The 23,826-nt window shown below is 35.0% G+C and overlaps 1 protein-coding gene and 1 pseudogene across 1 annotated transcript in view; one reads left to right on the plus strand and one right to left on the minus strand.

The window, feature by feature from the left end:
* Nucleotides 1-23,826, plus strand: part of LOC109059404 (nuclear factor 1 X-type-like) — a 723,368-nt gene that overhangs the window by 167,099 nt on the left and 532,443 nt on the right.
* LOC109049400 lies at nt 769-23,824 on the minus strand (annotated as a pseudogene).

Consider the following 23,826-nt stretch of genomic DNA (forward strand, 5'->3'; position numbering starts at 1 on the left):
CACTCAATACTGATGACTTCACACAGTTCACGAGTACACATGAACCCAAATGCTCAAAATAATGAATTGGTTCGAGCAGGGCAAACTTAAATTAGTTAATTAAACAACTTTATTATTATTATTATAAATAACTTTAATTATGGGACATCTGATTGTTTCTCTTTTCATAACTTTTCAACTGTGGGCAGCAAGCCATTCTGCAATATTCTCTTATACTCCAAAGCATCGATTAACTTTTCACAGCGAAGCAGCTTACCAGCAGCTGAAAAGGCTCCTCACATCACAACACTTCTCACTCCTCACACATCTTCCTCAATCCTTCACTGATGTAGATGCATTCATTATTGTATTTCTCATCAGATCCTCAAAGATAATGCTCTGAAGCAACACCATGCAATTCATGTTTTACCATGATTCATCACTCCACTGAACGTTTATTCATATTCTGCCAAAATCTTCAGTCTGTCTTTGATGTGTTTTCCTGAGACAATTTAAGGAGTACATTTCATTTTTGCTAATTTCTCAGTAATTGTGGTTAAGACCATTAAAAGCTTATTTGTATTTTGACTTTTGTAATTAATATACGGTATACAATTACAATACTTTACAATTCCCTTTGAGAATCTGCACCATTTAACCAGGACTTCCTGTAAAATACGAAAAATATTACGACCGCATAACAAGCATATTTCATAATTATATATATATATACACATATTAAAAATAAATATAAAAATACTAAAACAACAAAATGAGAAAGACAAAGAATGCATTTCATTATAAAACTTTATTGAAGGATTGTTTGTCCTGGATCAGGATGGAATGATATGAAAAAGATGTGAGAGTTCGTCTCCGTGGAAATAAGGAGAGGGCAATAAAACCAGACAATTTAAGAGAAAGAAAAATTCAGTGCTCCACGTCGCACCCGTTGACTTTAAAACCATACAGAACTCCAGCAATGCTTCACAAAAACCCAGTCTCGAGATGTGTTCGTTCAACTCCACACCACTGCATTTCAAACCCCCATCTGTTCACTTCAACAAAGTAAGTGTGCTTTCAGTTACACCAGTCCTTTTAAAACAACAAGCAATTGGGAAAGCACTGCTCCGATTCCAATGAACTAATCGGTGCATCCCGAACCGCAGCGCTTCTTGAATCGCATCAGCTGATTTTGAATGAGTTTCTCGACAGCAGCTGTAGAACATCCACTTTGGCCTCTTGATCATTGGCAAACATGTAAAATCTAGCTGAAATAACATAAAAGAAGCTGACGAACGAAGCCCTGCAGCTCTCAGAACACGCCGCCGCTGAGATCTCAGGCTGGCCCCTGACGAAAGGCAACACATGAGCACTGCAGCAGTGATCCGCGTCCTTAGGCACAGGCCGTGGTTTTGGCTGTGCGGCAGATGTGATGTGCTGCTATAACTTCAAGGTTCCCGGCGGAAGGCTTCCATTGCACAGTCTGTAGAAGCGCAGGTCGTTCACGATACGATACACTCCCTGAGAAAATGATGGCAGGTCCTGCGGAGGGTGGAAGAGACAGAAACAAGATGTGACTTGCATGTTAAAACATGAAAAAGGTTCACAAACCAATGACATCACCCAGACTGGATGAACTGGATATACATTTATAAACACACATATATGTATACATATATTATACACATAAAATAATTAGATAACACTTATTATTTTGCGTATTTTATATGTATATAATAAATTAATACTTCATTCAGCAAGAACACATTAAAAAGAAAAAAAAAGTGATGTTTAAGACATTTGTCATTTATAATTTATAAATTATAAATGTCTTAAACATCACTTTATATATATCTACAGTATATATATATATATATATATATATATATATATATATATATATATATATATATATATATATTTTTAAATGAACATATTCAGTATATAGAGTTTGTCTTTAATTTAGGCTGGTTTTAATTAAATAAACATTTAAAACATGTTTATTTATTTCATAAAACAGCCTTATAATCTTAACTTTTTCCCTGTTTAATTTTTGCATTAAAAATATTTGTGTTTGGGGTTAATACCTGACGTATTTATAGGCATGAGTACATTAAAAGGCGTTAAAGACAGAGCTCTGTCAAAAAAAGCCAGACTATGTTCCAATGCTTCACGTTTGTAGAAACAACAGAATTTCCTCATGTGATCAGCTTCAGGTATTGATGTCATCAGTCATGTTCACTCACCCTCTCTGGCCTGAAGTTTCGGGCAAGCGTTGTGCGTTGGTGGGGATCGAGGCCTTGGCAGCCATTGAGGAACTCTGGCAAGAAGGAAGAGTAGAATGCTTGGAAATCCACAGCCGCCATGTTGTAGAGCGCCAGCGTGATGTCGTCCTGGAGGAGGTCGTGACTCTTGTGCAGGAGGACTTGCAGAAGAACATTTAAGAAGTGGAACAGCATGGTGTTCCGGAACAGCTTCTGCAAATGAACGTGAACACACATCGAAACATAAAAATAAATTAATTCGAATTAAACACATACATCACACCTATAAATCCAAAAGAAATTAAACTAAACATTTAATATATGTTGCAGTTTTTTATTTATATTAAAAATTACTTAAATTTTACTTATTAAATAACATTTTAATTTATAGTTTATATTAAATATAAATTACAAAATTATCTATAACGCACTTAATTTTAATTAAATTTAATGTTTAATTCTTAATTTAGGTTCAATATATTTTAAATATGATTTCAATTTGATTTGTATTAAATGTGTATTAAATCTGTATTTGTACTGAACATAACCTAAAATTAAATTAAACATTCAATACATATTAAATATAAATAAAACTTAAAACAATTGAAATAGCTTAGTTTTTAATTCATATTAAATACAAGTGTATTTTTTATTTATATTATTACATTTATATTAAATAAGTTTAATTTTTAGTTTATTAAATATTAATTCAATTTATTTATATTACGTTACACCGGTGTCTACACCGGACACGAGCGGCGCAGTGTGACAAACTGCTATAGAACTCATTATAATCAGTGATCACAACTGACGCATCCGGTGTAGACACGGTGCTAGTTAAATTTTTATATATGAAAATACAATTTCCATTTTTATTTATATTTATATGAAATATATATATATTTTATAATATATTTAATTTAATTTTAATATATATAAAAAATTTCTTTTTTTAAATATAAATAAAATGAAAATATAACAAATATAAATTTTTAATTTAGAAATCTTTCAAATAAATTAAAAATAATAACATAGAAAAAAAAAAATGTACCCTGTGGTACAGCTTGTGTTTGGTGTTCAGGACCTCGAGGTAACTCAAGTTTTGTTTGAAGATGTGAATGTCCGGTTGCAGAAAAGACTGACCAAATGCCTGCAAATCAAAGACATTGCACTTAATAAACAACAAAAGCCAGAAATGTTGAAAACTGGGCTGACTCCACACACACTAAAGCAGGGGTTTTCAACCTGGGGGGCGCCAGCACCTGTCAAGGGAGGGGGGTCTAGCATCTGGTAATCCAGAGGCATACCCTTGAGTAGCCTATTTATGAACACGAGCTAGCAAATCTTTAGCCATCCACTAGGGGGCAGTCTGATTAGTTCCACTGCTAATCAGTGGACAGTTATGGTAGTGAGTGGTTGAGTATTACTCATGCTTATTGACAGTCTAAGATGATTTCCTGTTAGCCGTGTCAGGAATCCAGCCACATATTGGCATGTTGCTATCAGAAAAAAGGCTCAGCCTTTTCACACCGAATCAGGTAATATATTTATTATCAGGTTATATATTTGTTTCATTATAATTACACACACTATACCAGGGGCTATACCACACTACACTAAAGTGCCACTGAAATAGTTGATTGATGTAGCTCTTTATAGTGAATAAATCAAACTCTGAATCAGACTGAATCAGATCAGTATGGAAAGGAGAACCAGACTTGGTTTAGGAATTTTTTTTGGGGAGTTTTGCGTGTGTGTTGTTGATTGCTTGGTGGCGATGAACTGCGCTTGGTTCTCCATGAGTTCTTCGGCTCCGGTTCTCTGAACGCTGCTCAACACTGAGCTTTTGAAGAAGAACCTCCAGTTCTGATGAAGAATCTGAAAGAGCAGCTCAAACATCTCGGCTTTCACATCTGGACAGGAACGCTGTTAAACACAGAGACCAAGATCAGCAAAGTACAAGAACTTCCAGAAAGAAGAATGTTAGTGACCTTTAAGGGACCTTTAGATCGCTAACACCTTTTTCATTTTAATGACACCATTTTTAATCTTTACATAATGACAATATTCTGTATTAATCATGTATAATTATTGTAAGTGTCATGTATAATTATTGTGATTTTTTTTGTTTATGTATATTTTTTATTTTTGACAGTAGTTTGTTTTTGTGTTGTAGATTAATATTTATTTATTTTAAGTGCAATTTCATCATTTTGAAAATGTATGAGCCATAAAGATGAAAAAACATATGCAAACTTTTAGATTTTGTTAACAAGATCAATAAACAGTTCCATTTTTTTTTAAAGTAGACTATTATTTCATATGTCGACTTTACAGGGTTACTAATATACATCACTTATTTAAATATATGGTCATGAGATGTAAACTATATAGGCACCAATATGCCATCCCATAATATCTGAAACATATTCCTTACAGTAAATTTATGTTGTTGTTTTTTTTAAACCATAAATTCATCCACTTTAACTTAAGCACTCTGAGGTTGGGTGTCTTTTAATTCATGCCTCATACCTCTGCCACTATTGGGTAAACCTGATCCAAACAAAGGCTGAGGATGCTGGGTAACAGAGGTTTGAAGGTCTGACCAGGTTCTTGAACCACCACCTGACACAACAATCCAAATACAAACTGTGAGTAGCATGTTTAATAAGCACAGAAAGCCAAAACACAAATTGCTTCTATTCCCTTTACCTGCAGAATCTTGAGAAACTTCTGAACCACTTTGGATCCAGAGCTGCCCTCCTGTAAGATGCTGACGGCCAGCTGATCTCTGAGGAACACGGTGAAGATTTAACCAAGTTAGATAAGCCTGACATCAATAAGCACTTACGCATGATTGATTAGCACTCGTACAGATTCAGACACAACTGATAATAGCTCTCATTGTCAACAACAGATGTGAAGGTGACCTGGTGAACATGCTGAGGAAGGTCTGGATGATCTGCTCTGTGAAGGCCACGCCCATCTGCACACGCAGCGCTTGAAACAGCGTGAGAAAGAAACTCAGCATCTCATCTGTCACATCTGAGAGAGGGAAAATGCATAAGACAGGAAAAGAGTCCAAGAAAAACTGAGCAAATACGATTACAACACTAGAAGGCAGCGAAGATGATGTTGTCATGAACGCTGGTGAAAGTTCGCTGGCTATTCAAGTGATTATTTTGTTACCTGGCTGCTGGATGAAGTGGGGGAAGAGCGCGAGCGTGACCTGGACAGACTCCTGCAGGCTGTTGTAACAGATCTGACGGGATTTGGTGGCCTCTCCTGATATACTGTCCACCAGATCCTTCAACACGCACAGAGTCTGCTGGATCACCGCCTTACCTGACAGACACATGATGATTTAAATTATTATAACTTTTTGAAAATAATTCAAAAGTTTAACTGGTAAAAAGAAACCTTTTCAAAAAAACTAAAATAATAAATAAAATTGTGTGTGTGTATTTTATTTAAAAAAAAAAAAAAACTTTGAAAATCTTACTTATCCCAAACTTTTGAACTGTATAGATATTATATATATATATATATATATATATATATATATATATATATACACATACACATACACACACACACACACACATATTTTCATATACACACATATACATATATTCATAACATAACTATATTCATAACAAATTTTCATAACCCATCTCCTGTATTGTGAAGTTTCATAACCGTGGGTGGGGACTGTGTTATAATTTATAAAGAAACTAATTATAAATATATAAAGAAACTAATACTTTTATTCATTTAAATCGATCAAAATATTGATTTAGAAATAATAAAAAGAAACTAATATTAATGCTCTATTAAAAAAAAAAGTAAGTAAATAAAAGTAAGTGAGTGAGTGAGAGAGAGAGATAGAGAGAGAGAGAAGAGAGAGAAAAGTGAGTGACAGAGAGAGAGAGAGAGAGAGAGAGAGAGAGAATTTGGAGTTTCATGGTTTCATGTTTTTTAAATGAATCTTTTCTGCTCACCAATTATGTATTCAACTCAATGAAAAATACAGTAAAAACTTTTTTTAAATGAATCTTTTCTACTTGATGAAAAATACAGTTATATTGCAAAATATGATTTCAATTTAAAATAACTGCTTTGAATTTTCATATATTTTTAGGATGTTTTTTTCTTCAGAAATCATTCTAATGTGCTGATTTGCTTTGTTGTGCTGTTTAATATTTTTCTGAAAACTGTGATCATTTTTTTTTCAGGACTCTTCGATGCAGGACTGTTTTTGAAATATAAATCTTTTGTATGATTATAAATTGTGACTTTTAATCAATTTAATGCATCCTTGCTGAATAATTGTTTTTATTTTTAAAAAAGTATTTATTTTTTTAGTGAAATCTTGGTTATATAATGGTTTTTTTTTCATTTATTTTATAATTTATATGTTATTCATCTGTTGCTCTTACTGTTGTGATGATGGCTGGGTGGGCGGGGCAGGAGGCGGTACTGATGCGTGAGACTGCTGAGAAGCCGCGCGTGATTGGCTGAACGGTTCGGCCACTGCTGCTCCGCCTCTGGCAGGCTGGGCCACGGCAACAGCAGCATGTTAGAAAGAGCTCGGCACACGAGGACTTGAGCCTTGGACAAAAACAACAAACATTACATCACAAACAAATACAGATGGATCCAAGTACAAACTGTGCCACACTGTCCTGTTTTTCAAAGACAGACACACACCTCCTGAGGTAATCTGTGGTTATGATTCTCTGTGATCAGGTTGAAGATATTCTGCACTGCTGGCAATGACACCAGGAACACTGGCCGCACGGTGGTCGCCATGGAGACCAGGAGATGGCCACGTCAGATAACACAACTTCTCTGGAACCTGCGGCACACAGAGATCAGTCAGATTAGTGGTTTTTTTCAGTCAAAGAATGAGGAAAAAACTGGTTAAAAAGATTTAACATAAAAAATCTAGTGAAACTGTAAATCTTAACACACAGAGTAATGTTTTAGTTTCAAGACAACCCAACTAAATATATAGTAATGGGCATTAGTACTAAAACTTTAATGTGAAGACTTCAAGACTGAATGAATTTACTTTATGGTGTTTATATTTTATAATGTTGTAGGTGGATGTAAAAGCACATATTTTATCTCCCTCATCTCTTTGAAAGAGCTGCTTTGTAGTAGCGAACACACATTTAAAAATAAGAGTCCCAGTGTATTTTAGGCTTGTTCATAATTAAAAGTCCTGCATTATGCATGGGGAAACTTGTGCAATGGATGCAGTGTCTGTATTAAATAAATCTGTTGAATTCATTTTTCGTGTACAATAAAACCAAGTTACATGTACAAAATACAATAGTATAACACAATGAAGATATAATATGTAATGATTCAAATTACAGCACCTTCATCAAATAAAAACAAAATAAAAACACTAATGAGCATACTTTATCATTTAGTAAAAATAGAGTTTAAAAATCTTTACAAAAAAGTTATGTCACCTTCTTGCTCCAACAAAATGACTAGATTGCACCCAATGTCGTAATTATGACTTCCCAATTCGTAAATGCGAACTTCCCAGGAGGACAAGAGCGCACCATAAGAATTTTAACAAATTAAATAGTTTTGGCACAATAATGTTTACTGCCTTTAAAATAATGTTTACTGTCTTCATTATATCAGCAAAATCTAATATTGATTGACCTATAATTCACATTTAATTATATATATATTATATCAGCAAAATCTAATAATATATATATATATTATATATATATATATATATATATATATGTGTGTGGTTGTGTGTGTGTGTGTGTGTGGTGTGTGTGTGTGTGTGTGTGTGTGTTAATTATATATATATATGTGTGTGTGTGTACAGGGGTGCACATAAGTGGTGTGCAGGTGCGCATGAGTGACCAAAATAAAAATGGTTAACATGGCATCACCTTTTTAAATCAACTAACGGTAATCGAAGTTAAACGCAAGTTTCAGAGCAAAACGGTGACATTCACTGATGCCTTTCACTCGCTAATATCAGTAGGTCATATACTTACTTCCCAGCACCCCGCAAAAATAAAAGTTTGCTGATTTGAGGTAAGAAACATTTAGAAAATTCATATAAAAACTAATAAAAAAAAAAAGAAAAAAGAAAATGTACTATAAAAATAATCATATTTTTATTTAAAACTCATTATTTAAAATATAATAGTATTAAACACACTTTATTTTTTTTGAAGTACAAAAATACTATTATTAATTATTTTATTTTTTAGTTATATTTAATGGGTCACAATACGTACAATGTGATCGTCAAATTGAATCTCCAGGTGCTCTCATGAGAACCAGACTAAAACTTATGTGCATCCCAGTATATTTCAATGTGCATGCTGAACAAAACATGTTTTGAGTATTTTAAACTTGTAATTATTATGTCCTACTTTAAATGAGCATTGAAGATCATTAATAAAGATCAAATCACCTTGGCATTGATAAGAGGGGTCGTGGCAGCCATGCTCGACGTGATGAGATCCATAAATTGCGTTTGATTCTTGTTGTCTCTGCACCTCCCCGCAAAACTGAGCCAGCCAATGAGAATACGCCTGCAGAGCAGCCAATGACTGCGCATGCCTGCAAAACAGACGTTTATTAAGCATGATTATAAAACAATCCACCATAATGGCAAATAGCACCTTGAACAGTGTTTTAGACTACTTACACGTCTATAAGGTCCGGTTTGAGCACTGAAGGAACAGCCATTTCTACATCATACAGGCAGATCTGAGAGCCGTAACACGACACTTCCACCAATCCTGAGAGGACAAACACAATTGCCCATCACATATTTCAGTCAGTTAAAATAGCAGTCTTTAAAAAGCAGCCATAAAATAAAGAGTCTTTCATATTTTAAATGGTATTACAAAAGTCCGTATTGGTATTACGACAGGCTCATATCGGCCGATAAAATCGGCAAAACGATATATCGGTCGTGCTCTAATTTGAAGTTTAAATCATGGCATAAAACATGAGCAAATGCAGAGGACTTTAAGTACACACATAAGGAGGGAGTGTTGTTGTTAAATGAGGAATTGTGAATCAGGAACTGACCTCTGCACGATGGCGAGAGCGTCGTTGAAGCGAGTGGTGAAAACGTCCCCTGTGAAGAACTCAGCCAGGCGTCCCACGGCCTGCAGCAGAGAGCTCAGGTGTTTTATAGGAGCAGTGTGGATTTTTGTGGTGTGCCTGCGTTGTGCTGTGTTGTTGAGCTTGGGTTTTTTTCACGCGCACACACACACACAGAGAGGTGTGAAACCACTCAACAACAGCTGACAGCAGCTCACTAGCACATGAGAACACCGCCACTAATGCCATCGGAGCGATCATTACAAGACCAGATACTACTACAACACTACTCACTCTAAACTAATGCGGGGAGCGAAAGACTGATCACATTTACAAGCAATCAGCTAGAAGGTAACAGGTACCACTCACAGGTTTGGGGTCAGTAAGTGAATACTGTTATTCAGCAAGGATGCACTAAATTGATCAAAACTAACAGTAAAACAATTAAGTTACAAAAGATTTCTATTTAAAATAAAAGCTGTTCTTTTGAGCTTCGTTCATCAAAGAATCCTGAAAAATCACAAAAATATTGAGCAGCACAGCTGGTTTCCACAAAAAAAAAAAAAAAAAAAAAAAAAACAAAAAAACTATTTAGCAGCAACAATCATGTTTTAAACATTTATGATATGAAATATTGAATTAGCATCAACATCAGCTTTTTTAGAATGATATTCTGAAGGATCATGGTGATGTGAAAGACTAGAGTAATGATGCCTGAAAATTCAGCTTTGCAACACAGGAGATAAATGGCATTTTAAAATATTCAAATAGAAAACAGCTATTTTTAAAATTGCAACAATATTTCTGAAAATATCACTGTTTTTGCGGTATTTTAAGAAGAAGTTTAGAAAAAAACTTATGAACAAAACTTTTTAAACGATAGTGTGTGTTATAGTTCATTTAGAACTTCCTACTTTATATTTTATCTCAATAAAATACACAATTTTTGTATAAAATATTTGTACTAAAATATTTGTGTGACATTTGATGGGAAGTCAGATAGCAAAAGAAAAAAAATGTTACTGGCTGAGTGACAAGGAAATAAAGTTGTCAAAGATATCACATTTCCAGCAAATTCCTCTTTATGCTTTGCTGCATTAAGACATACAAGAGTAACACTTGGATACAGAGTAAAAATGGCACAGCATCTGCATGGAATTTTTCAATGGAGCCTTTGGGCACAATGAATTTGGGGATTGCCTTAGTGCTCGGTGTATGCGGGGCGCGACGTCCGTATGCATCATATGCAAACCTGCCTTAAAATTCTGGCCAAATCTCTGCGAATGTCTCTTATAATGGAACGGTATTAGGATACCTAAAAGCATTATCCCTGGTTGTGCAGCTCTACAAGGTTTTGGAATTAACAACGTGCTACAGTATCTATACAAATTCAATCAGATTATGATCATGAGTGAGATAAACTCACTTGGTCCCTGATCTCACCATAACTGCTGCAGCCCAAGATCAATGTCCAGATCCTCCTTGAGCACCGGAAACTAAAAACAGACACGTATCTAAATAGAATAACTTTAATTTTCCTTTTGAATTATATAAAAATACATTAAAATAAAATGTAAAATTACATAATAACTACATATACAATTCTATATAAGTGACAGCTCTAAAACTCCTACTCATGTGGTTACGTAAATCTTTTCATTTATTGCTTACGGGTTTTTAAATTTAGGTTTGTTTCCCATATTGAAACATCTATTCGACTTGCCAATGAAGATCACTTGTGTTTCAGTACCACGCTCACCCATCAACATACACCTACCAAACTGAAAGGTGGGGACGGCCAGCGCTTCCATCACCTGGCAACCACTTCCAAACTCTGACCAGGTAGCGCTGCCATTCGTCTGTTGCTATAGAGACCAGAGAGGGGGAAAAGTGTTTCAAAAATTCTGCAGAACAAAATTGATGCTTTGGTGTATGTTTATGATCCTTACGTCATCTATCCAAGGAGTCTCTTATCGAGGTTCTTCAAGCTGACTCTGGTTTGCCTGACTGGATCCTGTTAAGAACTTCACGCAGCAGCAGAACTAGAGCATCTTTATACCTGGACACACACACAGATTAATGCAATGTTTCTAATACAACCTGAGGTCCAATTCCTGGGCCTCACACAAAAAGTCCACAGACACGCACCTGTTAACGACACTGTCCACTGTCACCAATCGGCTCTTATCTTGTGGTCAGGTATTCCAGGAATCTACTCCAGATCTCCAGACAGGACAGATAACCCTCGTGACTCGGTACAACAAATCAAACACACTTTTAGTGAGAGGTTCATAAACTTAAGAATTTTAGTGCTGAATCACCCTCTAATACACGGTCACATTGCATTTTGTTTTAAATGTTTCCTGAGTGCCTTACAATGTTAAGGATTTTCACGACCAAGTCAAACACTTGTCTAACTTACATAAAGCCCATTTTTTGCCCTCGAGTTTAAACACTAATATGTTTAAAGGGGGAGGGTCTCCTTTGAAGACTTCCACTGATATGTTCGGGTGTGCGCATCTTTGCATATGAAATAACTACAACCACACTGTTTCATATAATAAAAACAGCTTCTGATATGAACTATTCAAGAAAAGTGTTGATTACAGCAGTCTATGCTTGATTGGACGTGCAGAACTCTCAACAGTCCTTTGTGCTGACTGAAGTGACTGAACAGCTTCCATCATTATAAAGTGAGTTGCTCTTTGCTTGCTTTCTGTATATAGTGTAAACAATTTTAATACGCAGATGATTTTCATGCTACGAGGTGACACTGTTGAATTTAAGTCATGGGCTTGATGTTAACCGTACACATAAACAGCAGAGAAAGATTTGCCAAACAAAAGAACGTACTGAAAAAAAAATTACAAATGCATCCTGTAAATGAAAAATGAAGCGGCGCTACGGACCATGCTGACCAGTGTCATTAGTCCGTAGAGATGTTTGGTTTGTGCAAATCTACAACGAAATTGTGAACTTGGTTTTAGTCAAAAGAATTTGCCGATAAACATTACAATACAAACAAATTATGGTTTAAAAAAGTTTTGAGGTCTGAAAAATTGCAGTATGATTTCCCATATTACAATGAACTCTTATACAGTAGCCTGTGTCTTCTATGTTTTACATGACCCTTTCAAAAAATTTGGAAGATAACAATTGCATAATGTTAAATTCATGTTAATTTTTTTTTACGTTTGAGGACCAGTGTTATTTTTGTATCACTGAGAAACTATTACAGATATTCTATTTTTTTGTATTTTTTATATAATCTTTGTACTTTTATTTTAGTTGAAGTTACAGCAATGTTGTGCTGTTATGTATATTATACTCTACACTAATATTATTATATCTTACTATATTATATATATAGATATATCTATATATATATATATCAATTATATATATATATATATTATATATAATCGTTGTGTGTGCTGTGCATAGAAGGTCAGTCATAGTTTTTAGTAATTTTTGTTTTGGTTCATTCTTTTAGTGCAGCAGTTAGAAATTTTAATTCATCAATTATCTAATAAATTATTAAAATCGAAGAAGTGTTTGGCTTTTGGCCAGCTAGCTGAAATAAATGTGTTTAAAGGGTAGTTCACATCACAAAATGAAATTCTGTCATTCATTACTTACCCCACATGTTGTTCCAAACCAATAAGACCTTTGTTGCCTCTTCAGAACACAAATTGAGATATTTGTGATGAAATCCAAGAGCTTTCTGACCCCTGCACAGACAGCAACGCAACTGAAAATGGTTTATGGCCGCACGAAACGTAGTAAGGACATCGTTAAAATAGTCCATTGTGACATCATGAGGGTGAGTAATTAATATACAATTTTCTTGTTTTGGGTGAACTATTCCCTTTATGGGTTTTTTCAATGTTATTTACAACGTAACTTTATTTATGGTTTTACGTTTTAGTTCACTAGAAACACAAACCCCGTTTATTTGTACGCGCGACACCTAGTGATGCTCAATATCTAAACTTCTATCATGTGAAACCATCGTTTTTCAAGACAGTACTAATAAACACCAAAACCAAATACATTACGTGATTTTAAATGATCCCATCTTATTTTTGCTAGTATTACCATCTTGTCATTTTCTGCAAGTAGAGGGCATGTACACTTGTGAGCACCACTGTATGCCCAGAAGATCAGGCACAATTTTGAATTGCTCAATTCATGACACCAATAGTAGTCACTATAATCCCATATCCTGTGGTTGAATACTGAACAAATCCACTGAGAAGAGTAAAAAGAAAGCAAACCTTCAAGTCCAGACCTTTCAGCAAACATTAAACCGCAGGAACCATGGAAAACATCCTAAAAAATACACCAGGGTGGTTTTCACAGGTCAAAGCATCAAAATGAAGAAGAACAAGGGAAGGTTTGATTAAAAAAGTGCAGCAAAAGGAAATATCATTAACAATTATATGGTAAGTTAGAGTCGGTGGCTACCTGGAACATTAAATGAAGGTGTTTTGTTAACCTGGTTAAAGGTGCTATTTGAAGAGCAACACTAGAAATTCCACTAGAGGAAACTGGGCGTTAGATTCAATCCTCCGCAGATGAGAAATTCCACTAGACCTGCGGAAATCTGTGGAACCTTTTCCACATAGCTGAGAGGGACAGACCAGGCAGAAAAAGGGTTTAAAAGCAGCAGAATCAATGAGTTAGGAAGTTTAAAGCATGTGCAACCATTATCTTACCTTTCGTCTAATTTCTTGCAATCTTTTTTTGATAGTGTGCCGTGTTGGTGTGTGAGTGTGGTTTGGATCTTTGCAGCAATGAAAGTCGTTGAAAACATTCGGAAGCAGAAACTCCTCAAAGTCCACCGGGACGCAGTTTTTGCACATTAACTCATTTAATACAGTTTCATGGCCATGGACGCCCAGTTTTGGCACGTTCGTCGTTGCCCACCATCTGACCAGTCCTGCCGTGCCCCCTCGCCTCCCTGCCGCCATTGGTCCAGAGAAGCTTCCGTGGGCGGAGTCCTCCTTAGAAGTGGGCAAGGTTTCGTTTTTGATTGGCTGCTGCATCCGAAGCGTGCAAAATGAAAAATCGAGCGGTGGAGGCTGGAGTGGAAAGAGAGAGGGATTCCAGCTAAAAATGAGCCAAGCATTCCAGCTGCTAGCATGACCACAGAGCTCCACTTTCACTTCAAGAGCATCGTGGGCTGTCGCCCGCCCCCCCCAAAAGCACCTACCAGAACATAACAAATTGACAACAATTAATACAACAGTCACTTACTGCTAGGATTCATCTACCGACAGACTATTTTGTGATTATCAGTAATGGCTGATAACCCCTGTTGCTAATTGTTAACCCACATTTTGCAAATCTCTTTTGATTATCAGAAGTGTAATATCCTGTATTGTGTACAATTATAAATAAATACATATAAATGTTATTTATTTCTATACATACTATAATAACATTTAATAAAATAAGAAATAAATGAATAATTAATATATTATATCAGATTATATTATGTAATATATTATGTAATATTATGTAAAAAAAATGCATAAAAATTAATTTCTATATTTACTCAAAAGTCCCAAATTTAAATAAATAAATTTATATATATATGTGTGTGTGTGTGTGTGTGTGTGTGTGGTGTGCGTGCATGCGTAATATTTAAATAATATAATAACAATTAAAATATATTATAAATAAAACAATAAAAAGTACAATAAATAAATAAAAATTATCATGAACACAGTTTCACCAATTTTGCTCATGATAAGCATTAAATTATAGAATTAAATAATAGCATGCTTTAGAATTATATTACCTATGGTTCAACTATTAATGAAATTAGTTTCAATAATTAAATTGATTGTCAAATGAATTGTCCATAGCCAAATTTGTGATTTAGTCTTTTTACTGAAAGCATAATAATAATTAATTAATAATATAATAATAATAATAATTATTATTATTATTATTATTAACAATAATACTACAACTAATTATTAATAACATATATAAAATCATTTTATCATATTTTTATAAATTTTAATAATTGTAATAATATTTTAGCATTTTTTTTTTTTTTTTTTTTACACTAAATTATTTACAATTTAAAATATAACTGATAAATTACTTACTAAAATATTACTAATAAAAGCATAATAATAATTAATTAATATAATAACTACAACAACAACAACAATAATTATTATTATTAACATTAATACTACAACTAATAATTCTCAATTATTTTATATACCAATAACATATAATTTTATCAATTTTTTATTATTAATAAATCGTAATATTTTTTAGCATTTTTTTTTTAACTAAATATTTACGATGTAAAAGATACATAACCACATTGCTCAGCACAGGTTATATATATATATATATATATATAATATATATCATTATAATATAGAATATATATATAGATATATTATCTATATATATTATCTCAAAATACAAACAACACGGTTATGCGTAGCAACAAAGAAAAAAAAAAAGAAAAAAAAAGTAGGCAGAAGTTATAGCACTTGCACCCGTAACCACTGTTTTTTTGTTTGTTCACAGTCAAATAGTTACTCACTATAAAGTGACGTCAACTGTCACCTATTCACCTATTAATTTAACACTAGTTGGTTTCACTGATGTAGACCCTGCCTTTCAAAAATGAACCAGTGTCAAAAGCGGTCAAAGCAGAACGCTCACCTGACTCTCTAGATGTGGGGGATGGAGGGGGGATTGTAGGTGGCTTGTATACACAAATGTGTTTATGTCCCCATACTGTCTCCCTGTCCTCCAGATAACCTACGAAGAAAAGAGTCGTTAAAAAATAAAACTGCAAGTCACAATCACATACACACATTTTCCAGTGCTTTAAGGACTAGTTCAATCCACATTACTCTGTGAATTATACTCCTGAACTCTGACAATTATACGAGTTCTGAGCGTCTCACCCATCAGAAGGTTCAGTACGGTGGGGATCTGATCCAGCAGGAGTTTCTTCTTCTTTCCAGCTCCCCTCTTTACGAGCGAAAAACGCTTCAAGTCTTCTCTTTCTCTGTGGACATAACAGCACGCACTCTTCAGAGGTCAATCTTGAGCAGAACTAAACCCAGCGGCGCTAGTGCGAGACGGTGACTGCACTAACATACAACACAAACCAACAAAGCTTGGAGTCATGGTTTCACTTCAACCACAATGATGGCGTCCATTCACTTTAAAATGATTTAATATATAATACATAATACCTAATGAATCATAGACGTACCCTGTAAAGGTGTTTGCTGAAGAAGTCATGGTAGAAACATCGGCCAGTCCTGGCGTCCCGATCGTCCACGATGACTTTGCACAGGTCTTGTTTCTGATGAAGAAAGAGGCAGCAGTGCATGCTGGGAAAGCAGAAGCTTTGGCAAACAGCTAAAGCGAAGTTCTGCTTTGTGTCTTCACTGGCCACACCAACCCACATCTTGTTCACTAAGGTTCTGCAACAGAAGGACAGACACATTTTGTCCATCATATCTAATATCTATCCCCCGTGCTTGAATATTTTAATCGTATTTTAGTGTGATTGCACAACACACCTCCAAGTCCATGTTTCACACTAAAATCAGCGGAAGCAAATGTTGTTATTTCTGCATACAGTGACATGCCTATTTTTGTTGCAATTAAACATTCTATGTGTGCGGGGAGAATTATTTTATATAACCTTAATACCCCATACCCCGCCAATACCGCCGATCGCCTCTTAATAAATACCGGCCTCCAATACCCGCCTCCCGTTAAAATGTGTTGGCAGGCATGTAATGAAACATAGTCAAGGGCAGTATTCAATGAAATTAATTTACAGAAAATAATAATAACTTGAATGTTTCATTTTAACCTTCAAACACCGTAAGAACTGTACATCATGACATATTCATTTCTGCTGTTTGGAGAGGAAGTAGAGGCAGTGCCTCCACGAGCCAGTGCTGACCCGCAAAAACTGTTCAGCAGCTTCTTCTGCAAGACACAACAACAACAATCGTGATCAATAGAAACATATTTGGGGGGGGGGGGGGGGCATCCATGTTGGAACAAATCCTGATGAGAAACAAACTGATATTTGTAGAAGTACATTAAAAATAGTTTAGACTGTGTGGTTTACTCAAGCAATGAAACTTTGATAAACACGAGCAATACCAATGAAAAGGGCGTCTACAAGATGACTTCATGCCAAAGATGCATAAGGATACGTCTGTAAATGTATAAACAAAGGCTGTTCCCACAACGACTGAGAGCTCTTCACTCTTCACTTCTAATTTCAGGACATAGGCCAACAACTGGCTTGTACACAAGCTGTTATGCATATTATGCATAAAAAGAAAACATTGGTTTGTTGCACACCTACATATACAGTATGAGCATTTCAAAAACCAGTAAAGTTCAAATACACTATGTTTGTTAGCAAGAGCTACTTTACAATAAATGTATAACTAACTCCACAGCAGTTACACACATTAATTTTGACGCTCTGTGATCTAAATATAATTACAAATATCTCTACTTTTTTTAAAATCAATCTGGTCATGCTACTACTATTATCTTTTCTAGGCAACTGAACTCTTAACAATGAACTCCATTATGATAGGGAAGATTTTTGTGTGTGGCAATATTTTATAACGCAGATCAACTCATGCAACTAGGAAGTGAAAACTGAAGCGCAGCTGTGATCAGTTTTTAACATTATGGTTTCGTCTGAAAACATGGTGAGTGTGAACGAGTGGCAAAAAGATTATATAGGACTGGTTCGAGCCATCCACGATCGGAATCGAAGGACATGACAAGTACAGCTGACTTCCACTTAAACAGCTTCTGTAAAAATCTCATTCATGCTTCATATTTGCCTCATAAATTCATGTAGATTTTAAATAATTTTTCTATTGCATTATGGACCACAGCTTCTAAAAATTTGGAGTACAAGTCTAAAGTAAGAAATTACATACATACATATAGCATCAAGCCATCTCAAGAATGGTTTAATTCCTGTCAATATCCTATTTGGGTGAACTGTTACTCTTTAAGAGAAAACCAATTAAATGTTTGTAATAAAGTAAAATTACAATAACATGGGTTTTGAAAACTGAATATTCCTGGTGTAATAGGTGACTTTTCTGTGGTTCTGTGATACACACGCCATGTATTTCCTGATGAATGATTACACATAAAGTTACTTCTCCAAAACATCTTGCACTACCTGAGATGTACACGGATCCAAATTAAGTTACAAGCCTAGTTCAAGCACTTGTTTTAACCCAGTGAGTTTAGAATCAAACTTGAATGAAAATATCCGTTTTATGAACTCAAGCCGACATACAGTTAATGTCCATGAATGGTGGTCTCCACCCATGAAGTATAACTTTCTTAGACACATTCCTCAGCTAAAGGGGTCACACTATCATGTCTATTTTTTATTTAGCGGTTTCTTCTTATAAGTTTTAAACGCATTGATGCATCAAAAAAAAAAAAAAAAAAAGAAACATTCATCATTTAGTTCTATAATTGAGCCCATTTTCCATTGCATCTAAGCAGATGCTTTTATCCAAAGTGACTTACAATAGAAAAACATGAGCAATTCATCACAGAACCAACAATAATATTTTCCAGTCTGTCTCTAATCCTTAATTAAACACCATTTTTTGTGCTGCCGTGCCTTTAAGACTTCTGTAAACACCAGGGCTTCTGCAGGTTTTATGTAAGTAATCTAAGAGTTTTTAAGACCTATTTAAGGTCAAATAAACAAGATTAAAGGAATTGAAAAGAAAACCATGTCAATATGGCCTCTGAATTTAAAAAGTCTAGTATTAGCAATGCTTAAAAAGTTTGAAAATACAACTTTCAAAAAACGAAGGGAAAAACAAGTTTATTATTCATTCCCACTGACAGATGTTTGTTCTTGTTTTAAACAAACATAAATTCAATTTCTCAGAAAACAACACTTCATATCTGCATTTTTGCATCTCAAGTAAATGCATCTTGATTTAAGGATTTTAGATATTTGTATTGAAAAAAAAAAAAAAACCCTAACAAATTTTTTTTTGCTATTAGCTATATAAAATAAACACTGTTGAAACGTGCCACTCTAACAGTTGAGTTAGAGCTGAAATGATCAGATGTCTTGTTTAAAATAAATTTCAGCCGCTTGTGTCTAACACTGGGCTTCCTCAGAAGGATCTGCAGAGCTGTAGGTGCTACACACAGACCAGCTTTAACAGACGTTACTGAATTTTACACTTACTTAACAGCACACACACTACTTCTGTTAGCACACTGCTCCTGACAATTTGTTACATACTGACTAGGCATCACTGAAGTGAACATAGTAGCGATCTTGCACATCAAGAAATTTCTTGAAAAAAGAGAGAATCAAATGTCTCATGATATGAGACACAACAATTGGCAGCCTGTTCAGATTATAACCGTACAAAGGATGACTCCGCAAAATCAGGGCATGATAACTGTGTGAAAAGCCAGTGTAAGGCATATGCTCACCAATCTCTCTCTTGCGGTCATTGGTGGTGCAGCTGTGGAAAAACTCTGTCATAAGACTCTCCAGGGCACGTAAGGAGGCCTCCTCTGACGCCTGCAGCACAGAAAGAGACAGATGAGGGAGGAAGAGTAAGATGGCATTTCAATCTGAACTTTTAATGCATGCATGCAGTGCATCAAACACAACTCCATCACATCTACTAAATGCAAATCCAGCATACGGAGTCATAGACACTCAAAAATGTCAATATACTGTACATAAAATCCCATTTTAGACTAACAATATATAGCTAAAGGTTTTGCAAGCTCCCAGCAAGCTATATTCTTTGTATGCTGTTGTTGTCATCGATGTTATGTATTTGGTTTGGGTAAGATGTTAATTGCTCATCATTTATAGAGAACAATTAATGAATGGTCATTATTAAATCACCCTCATGTTCTTTATGTCAGGGCTGCACAATTAATCGAATTTCTAATCGCCATTACAATTATGGATGCCACAATAATGTAATCGTTCAGTGGCAATTAATCATTCAATCAGGTCCACTTATGTTATTCTGAATTATTTCTGCAAGTTATCTTAAGGGATTTTCCATTGTTTCAGTTTTAGTTTTAATATAACATTATAATACCTACCATGCATATTTTCACTTTTTTTTTAAAAGAAGAAACTAATTTATGTATAGTTGACATTTGAGGCTTAATACTATAGAAAATCAATAAAAAAATTTCAGGAAGAGTGTTTCCAGCTTGTTTGTTTTCATATAAAAAATATGGCATGCAATTGCTTCAAACAATGGTATAAACATCATTCAGTCTAAATCGTGATAATCGTAATTAATAAGCGCAATTGCAATTTTGAGGGAATAATCGACAATTATGATTTTTGTCATTCGTGCAGCCCTAGTTTATATATAAATTTTTTTTTCCTTCCATATTATAATCATAATTTCAGTCCTCTAAGACTTTCTTCTGTGGGACACAAAATATGTTTTGTTTTTGTTGTTCATGCAATATTTTGAAAAGAATGGACAAAAACAGCTGAAAAACCTTCCAATATATATATATATATATATATACACACACACACATACACACACACACACACACACACACGTATATAGATAGATAGACAGACAGACAGACAGATAGATAGATAGACAGATAGACAGACAGACAGATAGATAGAACGACAGATAGATAGACAGATAGATAGACAGATAGACATATAAGGACAGACAGACAGAACGACAGATAGATAGACAGACAGACATACGATAGACAGACAGACAGATAAGAAGGATAGATAGATAGACAGACAGAATGACAGATAGATGATAGACAGACAGACATATATATATACACGATAGAAGATCACACACAGAGAATCACGTAGATTAGACAGAACGATAGACGATAGAGTAGAGATGAGAGAACAGATAGCATATATAGATAGTAGATAGATAAAGATAGACAGACAGACCAGAACGATAGATAGATAGACGAACAGACAGACAGACAGATATACATAACAGACAGACAGATAAGATAGATAGATAGACAGACAGAACGACAGATAGACAGACAGAACGACAGACCCGACAGACGCAGACAGATATTATAGAATCGACAGATAGATAGCAGACAGACAGACAGTATAGAAATAGAACTACGATGACGATATAATAGATAGATAGATAGATATATAGAATATGGATATATAGAACTAATAGATAGACAGACAGACCGAACGACAGAATAGATATACAGACAGACAGGATCAGTCATATTATAGGTATTAGTACACACCCCTATATAGATAGATAGACAGACAACAGACAGACAGACCTACTAGATATAACGATCGGATATATGAAAACGACAGATAGTTTAGGAGGTAGATAGACAGACAGATATATCGATAGATAGATAGATAGATAGATTATATACAGACAATAGATAGATACATAGATAGACTATATATGATAGACAGACAGACGAGATAGATTATATAGACAGACCGACAGACAGATAGACAGACAGACACGACAGATATATCAGACAGACAGATCGATAAACAGACAGAGTAGAAAAGATAGATACAGATAAGATAGATAGATAGATAGTAATAATAGATAGATAGATAGATATATATAAAGAATAGATAGACGACACATAGACAGACAGATAGATAGATATATTATAGATGTACAGACAGATTAAATAGACAGACCAGACAGACAGATAGATAGACAGATAGACAGATAGACCACTGAAACAGATAGACAGACCGACTACAGACAGACAGACGCTACCGATAGATCGATATGAATAGATCGATTATACAGAAAGATGAGTACAATAGCTCGTAATAGATGATATATAGATCCGGATAGATAGATAGATAAATAAATAGATCGATTAGAAGACGATAGACAAGATACGGTCTACCAGACTAGAAACAAATATAGATAGATAGTCGACTAGACAGACCAAGACAGATAGATAGACGACAGACAGACAGCGACAGACAGACGATAATCGATAGCTGATAGATGGACGACAGACAGACAGACAGACAGACAGACAGATAGATAGACGACAGACAGACTTACCTAAAATAGACAGGCAGACAGACGACAGATAGATAGATAGATAGATAGATAGATAGATAGATAGATAGATAGAATGACAGACAGACAGACAGACAGACAGATAGATAGATAGATAGATAGATAGATAGATAGATAGATAGATAGAACGACAGACAGATAGACAGATACACAGATAGATAGATAGATAGACAGACAGGTGTGTGTTCCACAAAAAAAGTCATATGGGTTTGGATCGGAATGAGGGTGAGAAATTAATTAATTGTAATTTATTTTAAAGCATTATTTTTTAAATATATTTTTTTTTTATTAATCCTTAAAGTCTATGTGTAATGCAACATATGGCTTTTTTCTTAATCCTTTATTTTTCTTATTATTTTTATGTATCAACCCCTAACAGCTATGTATAATGCATCATGTTGCCTTCTTCTGACAGTTCCCTTTTTTCAGTGCACGCTTCGCCCCTCAAAATACACACAAAAAGGTGAGAGTGTTCACAGAAAAGAGTAGTAAGGGTGGAAGACGAATACAGGAAGTGGGCTGATGATGCTGCTGCTCAGGGTTCTGAATTCTTTGTATGAGTCACAACAAGTTGTGTGCGTGACGTCACAGCAGCAGAAGAATGCCTTTGATTTCCTCACACCGCTCAGAATGTCCTGAACTCAAGCGGACACCGTTACATACGCAGAAGAAGGCTCTGCTCCGTTTATAAATATCACCTGATTTCACTTCCCTTTGACTTGCTTTCATATATGACAGATCTATAACTGCTATCTGTCAGCCCTAAGACATCACAGTACAGTAATACACACCTAAACCTGAGTGTTTTGACGTGCTTAAATCAAAAATCTATTTATTAATTACATCAATGCTTCTAAGACACTGTAATATGGACATTTACAGGCCAACAGAGAAGCACAGCCTCTTCAGAACCATTGCAACCTCCAGGCACTGCTGTAAAAATATATAAAGTTAATGTATTTGCAATTGCATATGGAAAAAAAAATGTATCAAATAGACTGTGAGCGTGTTACACATATATATGCATTAATTTTGACTCACCATGCCCGGGCTCTGAGCTTTTATGCGGCTTTAATATGAGATGAATCTGTTTTCTGCTCGCTCATGCTTCCTCTGGGGCCTCTGTATTTCACCTTTTGGAAGCCCCGAAATTCCGCATCACTGTCCCGCTCCTGCCCGGTGGACCCCGGGCTCGGGCTCCGAGACACTTGTTATTACTGTTGATCTAACGCGAGCCTAAAGGGAACGATCCTGGAACTGACGCTGCCCGGATACACGGCGACAAACCGCATTAAACTACTGCGAAACAGAGGGAAGAGCAACAAAAC

Source organism: Cyprinus carpio, chromosome A3 (assembly GCF_018340385.1).
Source record: "Cyprinus carpio isolate SPL01 chromosome A3, ASM1834038v1, whole genome shotgun sequence".
NCBI lineage: Eukaryota > Metazoa > Chordata > Actinopteri > Cypriniformes > Cyprinidae > Cyprinus > Cyprinus carpio.